A 15,851-nucleotide genomic window follows, 5' to 3' on the forward strand; every position below is an offset into this window, starting at 1 on the left:
TTTTATCCTCTGATTGTAATATTTATCCTGCTCCTTTCCCTTTACCTTTCTCTTACCAAGTATCAATGCTTTATTTTTAATATTCTCTTAAACTTCTACCCTTCCCTCATTATTTTGCTTAAGTTTTCTCTCCTTTCTTTTTTCTCTTACATTTGTATTTATTTTATGACTTGGTTTAAAAATCACTAGCAGGAGTAAGGTGAGAAAAATCTCATTTCCCTCATGGAGAAATTGTAAACCTTCTCTTTCAGGGTGTTCTCCCTTACTGCTGCCCCCGTGGCCCCACACATCATGAACTGGTAGATTCCTCAGCCCTTTTAAGGAGACTTGAGAAACCCTCATCTCCAAGGTCAACATTCTCAGTGATGGGGGTGGGGCAGTGGACACAACGTGTTTACTAAAGGGCATTGCTTCCTGACATCTTACACTATCCCGTATATGTTTTGAATTCACGTTTGTGGACATATTTTTGGATTGGGGGGCTGCCCCAAGCCTCAGCCTACACTGAAGCATATTAAAAGAAATAGCCCTAGAAAACCAAACAGTGAGGGTTGTTGAGGATGAGGCTTGTTACATTTTTGAGGGCCCATGAGAGGAACATTATTACCCTGAACTTGGCACCATGAATAGGAATAGTGACATGGGTTCCTCTCTCTTGCATTAACTGCTCATGTTTCTCTTATTGTGTTGGCTACTAAACATCTTAAAGGCTAGGCACGGTGGCTCACGCTGGTAATCCCAGCACTTTGGAAGGCTGAGGTGGGTAGATCACTAGATGTCAAGAGTTCGAGACTAGCCTTGCCAACATGGTGAAACCTCGTCTCTACTAAAAATACAAAAAATTAGCCGGGTGTGGTGGCACACACCTGTAGTCCCAGCTACTCAGGAGGCTGAGGCGGCAGAATTGCTTAAGCCCAGGAGGTGGAGATTGTAGTGAGCCGAGATCGTGCCACTGCACTCCAGCCTGGGAGAGAGAGCAAGACTCTATCTCAAAAAATAAAATAAAATAAAATAATAAAATAAAATAAAATAAAATAATAAAATAAATTAAACATCTTAAAGCCAAATGTATGCCCAAGCCCCAGACAAGTTCCCTCGGACAAAGCAGGCAGTGTGTGCCTAACCTCCCATCCCACTTCATCCTACCTTTCTCTCAACTGCAGTTTTCTTGTTTGTTTGTTTGCTTTTTGAGATAGGGTCTCACTCTGTTGCTCAGGCTGGAGTGCAGTGGCACAACCATGGCTCACTGCAACCTCAACCTCCCCAGGTTTAGGTGACTCTCCCACCTCAGCCTCCGAAGTAGCTGGGACTACAAACGTGCACCACTGCACCTGGCTAATTTTTGTATTTTTTGTAGAGACGAGGTTTCGTCATGTTGCCCAGGCTGGTCTCAAACTCCTGGGCTCGAGCAATCCTCCCACCTCGGCCTCCCAAAGTGCTGGATTACAGGCATGAGCCACCACACCCAGCCTTCAGCTACAATTTTCTAACCTACTTGTATTTTACTCTACTTCATAGTGTTATGTGTGTGTATATATACACACATATATATATATATATGTTTTTTTTGAGATGGATCTCACCACTGAACTCCAGCCTGGGCAATAGAGCAAGACCCTGTCTCAAAACAAACAAACAAAAATTGTAGCTAAAATCAAGAGAGAGGTCTTGAGAAAGAACTGGAGCCACCTAAAAAGCTAAATAAAGCCAGGGTCCTGATCGATACATTCTCATTTCAAACATTAATCTCACTAGGATCTTTAGATAGAATACATCCCTAATTTAAGTTTTAAAAATATGGTTATCATGTGTGTTATGGGCTTCAAGAAGTACTGATCACTCAGTGACCAACTCAACCACAGCTCTATAACCCAGCATTCAAAGACATAGATGAGCAAACCCCAAATCATTATTAATTATGCATAAAGATGATAAACGGGGTCTCATTTCATGTGTTAACATGAATTAGTGGGAAGGGGCTGCATAGAACAGAGTACTGAGAAGAATTGTAGGGCTATATCTGGGCTCTGCAGAAATAAATTCTGTGATCAACTAGACATGTCTGCACAGAATGGGGAGTAGCAGCATTTGAAACACATAGGTGTCTTTTCAGGATATGGTTTTACCATTACTGCTGTATCACCACATGCCATTGGTGTCTTTCATAAATACCTTTTTAAAACATTAACACATGGAGACCTACAATGACTCTTGCACTTTGTGCAAATCTATTTCCTTGAGTCAGAGAGTTTTTCAGATCAACTAGATCAAGGAACTGAGCTGAACTGAGGCTTATGATCTTGAAGGCATCAATACAGAGCTCTGGCTGAATCAAGCTAAACTTCAAGCTCCAAGAACATCATATACTCATAAAATCTGTATTTCTTTTACTATGGAAACACCAGAGTGATTTTTAAATTTTCTTTAGCAACAGGACTCTTCATTTAAATTAAGTCTCACATAAAACCATACACAGATAATAGTAGATTTGTTCTGATTAAAGAGAGAAAAGCCAGAGGCCCATCTTGCCTTTGACCTCCACCTCAAGCATCTCATCAGGTCTCTGAGATCTGGAGGGCTGTTTGAACACTAAAAGGAAACCTCTTAGATTGCTTGGGGCCCTATGTAATTGTAGCACTATAATATTGCAATCAATTAACCAACTCTTTCAGCTTGATATTCTCAGTTATGTTGTGAGTCAACCCCATTCATGCATCCAAATAGGAGGCATCCATTGCCTGAAGGAGGATTCATCCCATGGAACTGTAGAGCCAAATGGTCACATGCTTAGCTTTTGTTTTCAAAGGCAAGGTCCAGGTTGAGTTGGTCTGCCTGATGAATGCCGGGCTATACTACAGCAAAACTGAGCCAGAAATATCAGTGGATTGGCACAAGAAAAGTTATTTGGGTTGGGCCTCCCCATTCTAGCTTTTAGCAACATCATCTGTAATACAGATCCCCTGAAGGTCAATAAAGAGAGGAAGAGAGAATGGAGAACTCACACTCACTGTTAAATTCCTTGGCCTGTATATCAGCCAGTTAGGGCTGCCATAATAAAATGCTGTAGACTGGGTGGCTCAAACAACAGAAATTTATTTCTCACAGCTCTGGAGGCTGGAAGTCCAAGATCGAGGTGTGAGAGATTTGGTTTTTCCTGAGGCTTCTCTCCGTGGCTTGCCGATGGCCACCTACTCTCTGTGTGCTCACATGAAGTGTGCAGATCCCTACTGTTTCTTCCTCTTCTTATAAGGACACCAGTCAATTGGATTAGGGCCTCACCATTATAACCTTAATTACTGTTTAAAGACTCTGTCTCCAAATACAATCACATTGAAGTTAGGGCTTCAACATATAAATTGGGGTTGAGGGGATGGGGTGAGACAATTCAGTCCCTAACAGCCTGGAAATAGGAAACAGTATTCCCATTCAAATTGTATTGGCTAGAACAGGTCACATGGCTCCACCTAACTACAAGATGGGCTGGTAAGTTTCATCTTCACTTGTGCCAGGGAGGAAAGGAGAACCACGTATGAGTGAGCACTAGCAATTTTTACCTCGCAAGAATATGGTGAAAAGATTTAAGAATATATGCGATTGGGCACAGTTGTTCCCACTCCTAGAATGAAAGCAATGAAAGAAAAGTGATGAGGACAATTGACAAAGGGCCTTTATTTGGAGAGACCGTGTGGACAGAAGCACAAACAGACAGCATCCAGAGACATACCCCCACACCCCACATCTGCTAAGCAGCCACCCCCAGCACCAGGGAGACAAACAACCTGAGTCAGTGCTACAGATAGTCAGATACTCCAGACTCCATCAGTGCTCTACATGGCCAGAGCTGAGGAGTCACACTAGTCATCCTTCCCTCTGCCATCTGGGCAGGACCTTTGATCAACAGTAGCCAGCACACTGCCCAGTGACCATCCACAGGACTGATGCCCACGTGAGCCCCCAGTCGTTGTCATTATCTGACGACTCCAGTGGACAATTCCCCTCCACACACATTCACACATAACGTAAGGTTCTCAGAGATCCAGAGGCAGAGAGTAGGGATGGTGTGGGAGGGTGGTACCCAGTTCATGGTACTCTGTTACAGCAACAGAAAACAGACGAAGACAGGTCATTACTTTTTAAATCTTTCTAGGTGGAGGGAAAGAACCTTCATCAGCCATCCTCCTCTCCTGTGGGACCGGAAAAAACAGCTCAAATTTCCCCTCAGGCCAGGGCAAAACTGAACTAACCTTCTACTTTGAGAGGCACCAACCTAACTCCTGTTAACTCAAGGAAAGCCATAGAGCCATATACTGGTCACAAGCAAAAGGAGGAAGTCATCTAAAAACAACAGAAAAAGGTAAAAATATTCAAATTCATCTTTAATAACTTCACTAGAGAAATGTGATAGGAAGCATCCTCTCATTCCCTTCAATATAAATACATGAGAATATTTTCTTAAATATAAGAAAATAGAAGAGACACCTGAAGTCAGATATGCCTTTAGTAAATGTGTTTAGGGAATTAGCATTGTCATATACTAGGAGGTCATCTAGTCCATAGTTCTTAGGTGCTCTTCAATTCTCTCAATTCTACATGTTCAAAATCTGTAAAAATAAGACACGAATTCATTTTTTAAAACCTGAAATCTGAAAGTTTAACTAAGGAATTTGAGATCCTGCGGTTTGGCTGACAAATGATCCACTCAGCACCCAATTTTCCCGTATTAGGTGATCTGCAGCACACAATCACACAGCCTCTAGGCCAATTTTCGTGAATGGTCATAAAGGTTTTTAACAAAGAAAGAGCTCCAAAAACTTGGGAATGGGATGGGGGCAATAAAGACTTCATTCAACCAGGGGCCCACTTTAAAGGGCAATATTGGATTGAAAAATTGAGCTACATCAGTGAAAGCACCAAACGGCCTTGCTGCTTAAAGATAGCTGATGAGTCACGTTCAACTCAACCTTCCCCCAACCTCCAGAGGCCTAGAATGTGACTCTAATGTAGTTTCTGCTTCCATGTACAAAACCCAGACAAGACGCCCCGGAAAAGACTCGGAAGAAACACCTTAGGGTCATTTTCACAGCCTATGAGCATCATTCCAATGCCCAGCCCGAGACATCATGCAGGGTACGGCGAATGCTACATTTGAGCACAGAATGGCTGACCTTCCATTTAGGGTCAGAAATTGGCTAATCTGTTTCTCAGACTTGCTCCACAGAAACTAAACCGACAGATCACGTTTAACTAAAACGATGCCAGACGCCATCCGTTCTCCAGAGAAATCTTCGAGACACGCCGGCCACATGCATCAAGTACACAGCGCCACCTACAGCATTATTGGTGCAATTCACCATCGCCCTCTTCACCGGCCGCGCTGGAATCGCAGATAAAACCTGAGAGAATCGCTACATCAAGCAGAAAGTATCTGACCTCGACTTTAAACGTCACAAGTATTATGTTTATTTGGGGATGAAAAAAAAAGAAAAGAACGTGCGATAGCAGGGAGGAGGCCGTGTTGATTGGTTATATGCCTGTCTGCTTCCTTGCTTGTTTCAGGCTAACATCATTGAATTCTAACATGGCAATTCTTTTTTTCCAAGATCTGCTGCAGGGCAAATCATCATGGCACATGTTTACCTATGTAACAAACCTGTACAGCCTGTACATGTGCCCTAGGAACTTAAAACATAAAATAAAAAATAAACTTCAAAAAAGATCTGCTGCAGGAATTCACCAGGGTGTAAAATCAATCAGAAATAACCATCAAGAGCAGTTGACATGAAAATATGATGTGAAACTGTCATTCAGTCATCTGCCATCTATGAAATTAGAAAATAAAACCCTAGCTCTAGAATCCTCAAACTTGCAGAAGCTGCAGTTGCGTGAGATCATAGCCGAAGGTTCTAGAAAAAGTTGTTACAATCATCTTTTCACTAACTTCTAAAAGTCCGCCATATTTCCCATCTCTCTCATCTTCACGGGTCCTTTTATTTATGTTTTAATTCAAACTGATCAAGCATCTACTATGTGGTAGAGAGAGAGATAAGATAGAAAGAGGAATAGATATATATATTATATATAATATATAATTATAATATTATATATAAAAATTATAATGCTTGGCAGTGTAACTTTATCACTTCAATATAACATGCTCTATATACAGACCCATGTTTTCTACTTGCTTTTTGTTGTTGTTCAGAGAAGGATCACTGGGTCTGGGGCAATCAGAGAAGATCTCATGAGGATTGGAAAATCTTATTTCTTGAAGTTCAAGCTCAAGTATCAACAAGGAACAAAATGCCAAATAGAAGGAATGATATGAGCAGAGGTGGTGTGAAGATAGGGAAGTTCTAGATGTGCCCTGTGTAAAGTATCACTTGTGCATCCACACACACAGGTAGAAAGAGAGATAGACACACCCTCAATCACGCACCATTCACTCTATCCCCTTACTCTGCTTTATTCTTTCTCACAACATTTACTATTACCTGATTCATATGTATTTGTGTGATTACTGTCTCTTTCCAGGAAAAGTTCATGACAGCAAGAACTTCATTTCATTCACTGTTGTGTCCTCAGTGCCTAGTTCAGTGCCTGACACACTGCATTTTCTAGATAAGTATGGAAAGGAAGAAAGAAGGAAGTGAGGAAGGCAGGGAGGCAGGGAGGAAGGGAGGGAGGGAGGGAGGGAGGGAGGAAGGAAGGAAGGAAGGAAGGAAGGAAGGAAGGAAGGAAGGGAAGGAGGGAGGGAGGAAGGAAAAGGAAGGAAGGAAGGAAAAGGAAGGAAGGGAGGAAGGAAAAGGAAGGAAGGGAAGGAGGGAGGGAGGAAGGAAAAGGAAGGGAGGGAGGAAGGAAAAGGAAGGAAGGGAAGGAGGGAGGGAGGGAGGAAAAGGAAGGAAGGAAGGAAGGAAGGAAGGAAGGAAGGAAGGAAAAGGAAGGAAGGAGGGAAGGAAGGAAGGGAAGGAGGGAGGGAGGATGGAAAAGGAAGGAAGGAGGGAAGGAAGGAAGGAAATGGAAGGAAGGAAAAGGAAGGAAGGAGGGAAGGAAGGAAGGGAGGGAGGAAGGGAAGGAGGGAGGAAGGAAAAGGAAGGAAGGAAGGAAGGGAGGAAGGAAAAGGAAGGAAGGAAGGAAAAGGAAGGAAGGGAAGGAAGGAAGGAAGGAAAAGGAAGGAAGGAAGGAAGGAAAAGGAAGGAAGGAGGGAAGGAAGGAAGGGAAGGAGGGAAGGAGGGAGGACGGAAAAGGAAGGAAGGAGGGAAGGAGGGAAGGAAGGAAGGAAAAGGAAGGAAGGAGGGAAGGAAGGAAAAGGAAAGGAGGGAGGAAGAAAGGAGAAGGAAGGAAGGAAGGAAGGAAGGAAGGAAGGAAGGGATGAAAAAGGAAGGGAGGGAGGAAGGGAGGATGAGAGGATGAGGAGGTGCTCATAACATCCATGGAGAAACACATCAGGGAGTCTTGGGAAATTAGATGGCCAAGGCAGATGGGGACAGAGTGTGGAGTGTCTTGAATGCTGGATGAGAAGCTTGGGTTTTTTCCTGCTTCTTCAAAGATGCCAGCATGGTCAAAAAATAAGGACAGTAGCTATGCTTTTAGAAGATTAACCTGGTGAAAATATTGGATGAATTTTAGGGAAAAGAGACTAGAGGTAAAATAGCAGTTACTTTAAAATAGATAATGATAGTGGTGGGTTACAGCCATTCAATAAAATGGGAATCAATGAGATCTTAGCGTATAAATAATTAAATAAATAAGTACAAAGTATAAGGTGGGTTTGGAATATCTTGTTTCAGAAAGTAAAGAAGTGTTCAAAGATTGATACAGACATGTCAAAAGGACTTGGGAGCCAGCTTGAAGGGAGTTACACTGGCCAAATTTGGAAAATTTGACCTTTGAAATGAATAATGATGGTGATGATTTACAATCCATTGGATAAAATGAGAATCTATGAGGCCTTAAAGATATAAATAAACAAGTGGGTGAGAAGGGAAAGCCCTTCCTTACAGTGAATGCCAGCTAATAAAGGTAGATAGGATGACAGAAATGGGAGATTATAGATCTTCTTCTATGATGTGGCAACCATGATAGAGGAAGATGTCAATAATTGCTAAGGATGATGGGTACAATGCCAGAATATCTCCCTACAAAATACTCATTAATCACAATGGAAAAAAACAGTGGCTTTTTGGAGGAGAAATATGACAGAAACCAACTTGACAAAGTGGTCAAGGTAACACCAAGGGAAGAATCTACATTCTGCATCAAGAAGAGCACAGCATCGTTTTCTGGAAGTCTTTCCAGGAATGCATGACTTGAGTCTGGCCATGAGGACACATCGGACAGATCCAGGTCAGCCTTCAAAATCAAAGGTCATGCTATGGTTTGAATGTGTCCCCAGAAGTTTATGTGTTGAAAATATAATTCCCAGTGGGATTATATCTAGACATAGGTTTTTAGGCAGTAACTAAAGTTAAATGAGATCATAAGGATGAGGCCCTAATTCAGTAGGACTGCTGGTGGCTCTATAAGAAGAGCAAGAGAGACCTGAGATGGTATCCACTGGCCCTCTCACCATGTAAATGCCTTCCACCTCCATCAAAAGGGAGCCCTAGACCTTGGACTTCCCAAGACAATGAACCCAAGACATTTCACTATGATTTGTCAGGAGTGAAGATTAAAGAAAAAAGCAGGGGCCGGGCACGGTGGCTCACGCCTGTAATCTCAGCACTTTGGGAAGCCAAGGCAGGTGGATCACTGGAGGTCGGGAGTTTGAGACCAGCCTGACCAACATGGAGAAACCCCGTCTCTACCAAAAATACAAAATTAGCTGGGCGTAGTGGCGCATGCCTGTAATCCCAGCTACTCAGGAGGCTGAGGCAGGAGAATCGCTTGAACCTGGGAGGCGGAGGTTGCGGTGAGCTGAGATCGCACCATTGCACTCCAGCCTGGGCAACAAGAGCAAAACTCTGTCTCAAAAAAAAAAAAAAAAAGAAAGAAAACAGAAAAAAAGCAAAGAAAAGAAAAAAGGCCAGGACGTTAGTAACATTTGTAAATAATCAGTGTTTATCAATGGCTTCACATTGATTTACAGCCCACCTCCCTCAAACTAAAACTTGAGGATTTCTCATGCAAAGCACTGCTCTCATGGAGACAGCACAGGGTATTTAGACAAAAACTTGGATTCTAGCTTTAGCGCCAATGCTTGCCATGTGGCATTACTGTAGTTGACCCCCAAGCCTCAGTTTCCTTATTTGTAAAATGGATATGACAGTAGCAACTTCAGAGATAAAATATGCATAAACCAATCCCATCTATTTTATAACTAGTGAGTGTCATTGTTCAGAAATCAAACATTTTAGCACTGAAATGTGCAGCTGGCTGTAATCGTGGAATGACATTGCTCAGCCTGGTTTTACTGGCTTGAATTTCCGACAGTGCTTCCAGCTGCCTAGTTTTCCGTTCGTCCAGTCGTATTGTTTACACGGAATGACACCCAAGATTTCCTGAAGCTTATGGCTTTATTTGCCCTTCTGGCTTTGCTGACTACCTCTCTGGTGCTGTCAGGAACGTGAGCAAGAGCAGCCCTGGGCTCCTCAGCCACCAGCACTCTTGCCTTACTAGGAACAGCGGCCCTGCACAACAGGACCCATGGCGGCCAAGAACGCACAACCTTGTTTGCAAGGGAACACCAGACAGATGTAACATGAGGAACATCCTATTAAAACAACAGGGGGAAGGGAAGTGTCCTTCAATAATGTCAAGGTTATAAAAGACAAAGAAAGGCTGTGGAAATGTTCCAGATGAAGGAAAGCTGAAGAAACAGGACAACTAAATGCAGCCTGACCCTACAGGGGATTCTGTGCCGGAGGGAAAAATGCTGGAAAAAACATCATCAGTGTAAATGTGTGAGGCTGACAACTGTGCTGTGGTTATATAAGACATCATCCTTTGTGTAGTATTTAGTATTCCTGGTATTATAATTTAGTATTTGGTATAATGTAGTATTGAGGATTAAAAGCCATGATGTCACTCACCTTTAATTCCAAAAAAAAATGGGAATGCATATATAATATACGATAGTATAAATAAATATTTATATGTGGATATACATCTGTATCTATATATAAAAATATGTATGTATATATTCCACAAATTTAGAGAGATAGGAAGAAAGATAAAGAACATGAACAACAGGGCTGGGCACGGTGGCTCACGCCCGTAATCCCAGCACTTTGGGAGGCCGAGGCAGGCAGATCACGAGGGCAAGAGATCGAGACCATCCTGACCAACATGGTGAAACCCCATCTCTACTAAAAATACAAAAAATTAGCCGGGCGTGGTGGCAGGTGCCTGTAATCCCAGCTACTTGGGAGGCTGATGCAGGAGAATCGCTTGAACCTGGGAGGCGGAGGTTGCAGTGAGCCAAGATCGCGCCATTGCACTCCAGCCTGGGCAAAAAGAGCGAAACTCCATCTCAAAGAAAAAAAAGAAAAAAAGAACATGAACAATAAAGCAAACGGGAGTAAAACATTCCAATGTGTGAATCTCAGTAAAAGGTATATAAATGCTCCTTGCACTATTTTATGTTTGCAGTTTTTGTAAGTTTGAAGTTATTTCCAAATAAAAAGTTTGGAGAGAAAAAAGAAAGCAAGAAATGGTCATCCTGCTGCCTGCTGCTGGGTTCTCAAGGAGCCAATGGACAGGAAGAATTAGGCATTTTTGGCCCTCATCAGTGACTGCCTCCGTGCCTCAACCTCTGTTGACAGTAACAATCACTTGCATAAAAATAGCTAATCCTTGTATAGTGCTCTTGCACAATTGAGGCACGGTTTTATATACCTTATGTATATTAACTCATTTAATAATGGTTCACACACGGTGATCCTAGCTGATATGTTGATCCCAGTTCTAATGAGAACAGAGTATAAACGAGTAAGTCAGTAACTGTGATCCTCACCTCAGCCTGACGAAGGGAGGTCACCTTGGGCAAGTGACGGCTCTAGGACTCACAACCAGCTCTTCCTCCTCCCTGTTTCATCCTCCTTCCACTCCCTGGTGGTTCTCCACCCTAGGAGAGTACCTGGCATGCCTTAAGAGCCTTTAAAAATACAGATTCCCACTCTGAGACATCTAGTGTCCCACTGCACACACGCTACCAGGCCTGAACTCCTGCTTCCTCCAGCCTCCTGTTCTCTATGGAAATACCTGCATTCAGAGTCCCTGGATGTCTCCGGGGGCCCTATCCAAGGGACATCTACCACAAGCTGATTCCAGCTGAGGGGTCAAAGGCCCACTGGCCATTGCATCCTCCTTTAGGCTGACAGGCCACGTGGTGCGTGGTAGGTCCAGAGGACCCTGTGCCGGGTGCTAGTATCACACCTTCTCCACTGTGAAATGGGCTTCTCATCTGAAAAGCTGTTACATGGAACCCCATGTCAGTAATCAGGTACTCTGTGAACCCTTGGATGATACCAGCAGAGGCATAGGAAGGGCAAACTGACGGTATCTGATGGAATCAACTCCAAAAAAGAATCAATCACTGTCCCCTGCAGGGTGAGAAAGGTCTGATGGAATCAACTTGCCAGCAAATGTCTAGCTAGACTCTCCAAGAAGTGGGACCATACCAAGGGGTCGCCTTCGTTCTCTGCCATCAACAGGTCGGGTATTCAGCAGTGGCAGTAACTGAACCAGCTTTGGTCAGAGGGGGCCCTTGCTGTTGGCCCTCTACAGAGCCTCTATCCCCACTACCGTAGTTCTTCCAGCCATGGGCCCGTGGTGTGAGCATCAGACGTGTTTGAGCCGGAGCAACTCCATCTTGAATAGGCCCCGGGTAAAATAAGGCTGAGACCTACTGGGCTGCATTCCCAGGAGGTTAGGCATTCTAAGTCACAGGATGAGATGGGAGGTCCACACAAGGTACAGTTCATAAAGACCTTGCTGATACAACAGGTTGCAGTAGAGAAGCGGTCACAACCCACTAAAAACAAGATGGCAACAAAAGTGACCTCACTGCTCATTATTCACTAATTATAATGCATTAGCATGCTAAAAGACACTCCCACCAGCGCCATGACAGTTCACAGATGCCATGGCAACGTCAGGAAGTTACCCCATATGGTCTAAAAAGGGGAGGAACCCTCAGTTCTGGGAATTGCCCACCCCTTTCTTAGAAAACTCATGAATAATCTACCCCTAGTTTAGCATATAATCAAGAAATAACCATAAAAATGGCCAACCAGCAGCCCTCAGGCTGCTCTGCCTACAGAGTAGCCATTCTTTATCCCTTTACTTTCCTAATAAACTTGCTTTCACTTTATGGATTAGCCTCAAATTCTTTCTTGTGCGAGATCCAAGGACCCTGTCTTGGGATCTGGATCAGGATCTCTTTCCGGTAACATGAGCACTGGAGTGACCAAGGGCAGAGGCTGGCGGGCGTCTACCAGACGAGTCGTCTTGTCCACCCGGTTGGTGAGAGACTCCTCTGCTGTGCTCCCCCTCAGCCGGGTATCGATGGCCAGCAGGGAGATCTGAGCGCTCTCTGCCCACTCCTGTAGGTTCATCCACACCTCACCCTGACTCCTGCTCTCAGATCTTCCACTCCTGCCCTTTCCAGACTTGCAACCAAATCATTCACCACTCCCCAGGAGTCCATGTAGGCGACCTCGGGCCCCTTCTCCCTCTACAAGATGGACAAACAAGGATACTGCTCACAGCTCTGCTCATTAGGAAGACTCCCTCCCCACTGTCCTTTAAAGCCACTCTGGAGCAGGCAGCAGTCCTTTCCACTCTTACCAGCAGACCCAAGCTTTTCTGCAAGCGTCACAGGGAACCCCCTCTGGCCCCATGCAGCCGTGATGTGAGCTGGGGAAGGCATCAGTGCAGCAGAGGCAGATGCCCCAGGGATGGGGGCCAACTGTTCATGTAACACAGTTGCCAGGCTTCAGCCCAAACACCTCTAGACAGAATCTCCAGGTGAAGGTCTAGAAAGCCCTATTTTGGAAAAGCTGATTCGGATGTGCCACCAGGTTTGGTTATTAGAATCATGCAGTTACCCAGCATCAAGGCCCAGTAAGGATACACAGAAAGGCTTCAATGCATAACGCAGACAGAGTCTGTGCCCTTCAGAAGCCTAAACTCTGGCAGGAAGAATCAATGGATACAAAATGCCTCAATGAAGATTTGAAAACTATCACTTTTAAATCAACTGACAATTCGAAACTAGATTGTTTACTTACAGAAGGGGCAGTCAGAAACAGCCTGTACTACTCCTCTATAAAGAATAAGTAGAATTTTGGCCAGGTGCAGTGGCTCACACCTGCAATCTCAGCACTTTGGAAAGCCAAGGAGGGGCAGATTACTTGAGGCCAGGAGTTCAAGACTAGCCTGGTCAACAAAGTGAAACCCCGTCTCTACTAAAAATAAAAAAAAATTAGGCCAGGCACAGTGGCTCATGCCTGTAATCTCAGCGCTTTGGGAGGCCAAGGTGGGGGGGGGGGGTGAATCACAAGGTCAGGAGTTCGAGACCAGCCTGGCCAATGTGAAACCCCATCTCTACTAAAAATACAAAAAAAATTACCCGCGCATGGTGGCATGCACCTGTAGTCCCAGCTACTCAGGAGGCTAAGGCAGAAGAATCGCTTGAACCCGGGAGGCAGAGGTTGTAGTGAGCTCAGATTGCACCACTGTACTCTAGCCTGGGCGACAGAGTGAGATTCTGTCTAAAAAAGAAAAAGAAAAAAAAAGAACAGAAAAAATTAGCCCCGCGTGGTGGTGTGCACCTGTAATCCCAGCTACTCAGGAGGCTGAGGCAGGAGAATCACTTGAACCTGGGGGACGCAGGTTGCAGTGAGCCAAGATCGCACCCCGGCACTCCAGCCTGGGCAACAGAGCAAGACTCAGTCTCAAAAAAAAAAAAAAAAAAAGAGGTAGAACTTAGTTAAACATGCAGAGAGACTGCAGAAATTAACACCAGTGACAGGAAAAGCATGAGCAAATACACAGAGGTGAATGAGGCTTCAATCCTAAGTGTAATCAGGGAAAGGCAGAACCCAGGAGTAAGCTGGAGGAAGCTCCAGGGAAGCTTGCAAATGCATGTGCTCATACACACCCCAGGTGGCTTCTCAGCCACAACTCACCACGGCTGCTCATAGCTTTACGGTTTCATCCCATGTGTATTGATAACCAACATCTAGATTTTACAAGACTCCCACATTCAAAAATGTTGCTTCCCGTTAGACCAGATGTAGCATAATTTTCAGTTCCAGAAATGTTCTCTTCCCACCTACAGCCCATATTCCCAAGGCTGCCCATCCCCTGAAATAGATAAACAGAAAACAAGGAGGAAGAGAGAGATAAAAAAACAAGTAAGGAAAGGGAGAGAGAAACTGAGAGGAGACAAACAGACTGAGAGGAGAGAGAGACACTGGGGAGGAGGAGGAAGACAGAGAAACAAGATGTTTATGTGGGGTTTTTACATTTGTGGAAGGCGCCCACGAGGAAAAGCGGGAACCGTAGGACAACATAGAATAGAAAGGGGAAGAGCGCCCTCTTGTGGCTCTGACCTGACCTTGTCGCTTCCTGGCCACGTGACCTGGGCAGGTTAACTTGCTTCTTAAGCTTCAGTCTCCCGTAAAACACGGGTAAAATGCGCTCCCTTAAGGTGGTCGTGAGGATTAAATGAGAAATTGGATCCAAAATGCCTAACCCGATGTCCGCCTCAAAGAGCTCGATCAACTGTAGTTATTAATGTTATTTTTATTACGATTGTGATTATGGCAATGGCTGAGCAAACTCACCTCAGCAGGAAATGGTATTGCCCTCCTCCCAGAACCCGTAGAATTTAACCAAAATGACCATATTTAACTTCGAGTTACTTTTGTTTCCCACTCTTACCCTTGTGTACATTAAATCTCACCTACCGAAAACATAAGCCCCACGTCTCCTGTTACAGCTTGTCTCCCAAGCGTCGTGTCTCACACTAGAAATTAGAAATCAGTGTTAATCAGCTTTGCTCACAAATGCTTTATAATTAAATATGGGGCTGAAGTAAAATAATAACATCTTCCTTTCTGTGCATTTGTATAGTGGCAAGCACTTACCTTATGTTATCTCACTTGCGCACTCCTTTGTTTAAGAGATGTTTATTGGGCACCTCAGCCAGAAAAGCAAAGCCGCTGCTCTCCGAGGCTCGGCGTGGAGGAGACCGAGAGCCGTCGGGGGACTGGGTGCCGTAGCGGGGGGCGGGGAGGGACCGGGTGCCTTGGCGGAGGCGGGGGACCGGGTGCCTTGGCGGAGGCGGGGGACTGGGTGCCGTGGCGGAGCGGGGGGACTTGGTGCCAAGTGTGGGGGACTGGGTGCCGTTGGTGGGGCGGGGACGGTGCTGGGTGCGAGGGACTGGGTGTTGTTGGGGCGGGGGGGGGGCGGGGAACTGGGTGCCGAGGAGGCAGAACTGGGTGTCAGAGGGCCGGGGTACCGGGTGCCGTGGAGAGGCCGGGTGCAGTGAAGAGGGGGCCCAGTGCAGTGGGGAGACCCAGTGCGGTGGAGGGGACGGAGCGCGAGGCTGCAGCACAGCAGCGTGAGCTGGACTTTAAGGACTGTTGTTCCCTGAGGGCGCAGAAGAAGAAATCTTTCAGGTGTGTAGTTAGCTCTGGGAAGGAGTCTAGAAGGATGAATAGGAGTTCGCCGAGCGGAAGGGGTGGAGCACCCCAGCAGAGGGAAAGCACCTGGAAAGAGCGCGCGCGGCGCCTCTGGAAGCTGTGGTCCTTGTGCGTTGTGGGCTGGTGGGAAGGTGGCTGGAGGGACGAGCAGGGGCTCCTGGAACCGGGGATTCGGGCCCCTTTACTCAGCGCTGACAGTGC

The 15,851-nt window shown here is 45.2% G+C and overlaps 1 long non-coding RNA gene across 1 annotated transcript in view; it reads right to left on the reverse strand.

Annotated features, from left to right (window-relative positions):
- Nucleotides 1-15,187, reverse strand: part of LOC129481792 (uncharacterized) — a 229,261-nt gene extending 214,074 nt beyond the window's left edge. Inside the window, exon 1 of the long non-coding RNA XR_008657509.2 lies at nt 15,093-15,187. This is a non-coding gene — a long non-coding RNA (uncharacterized lncRNA). The remainder of the gene's footprint in view (nt 1-15,092) is intronic.
- Nucleotides 15,188-15,851: the final 664 nt, after the last annotated feature.

Source organism: Symphalangus syndactylus, chromosome 5 (genome assembly GCF_028878055.3).
Source record: "Symphalangus syndactylus isolate Jambi chromosome 5, NHGRI_mSymSyn1-v2.1_pri, whole genome shotgun sequence".
NCBI lineage: Eukaryota > Metazoa > Chordata > Mammalia > Primates > Hylobatidae > Symphalangus > Symphalangus syndactylus.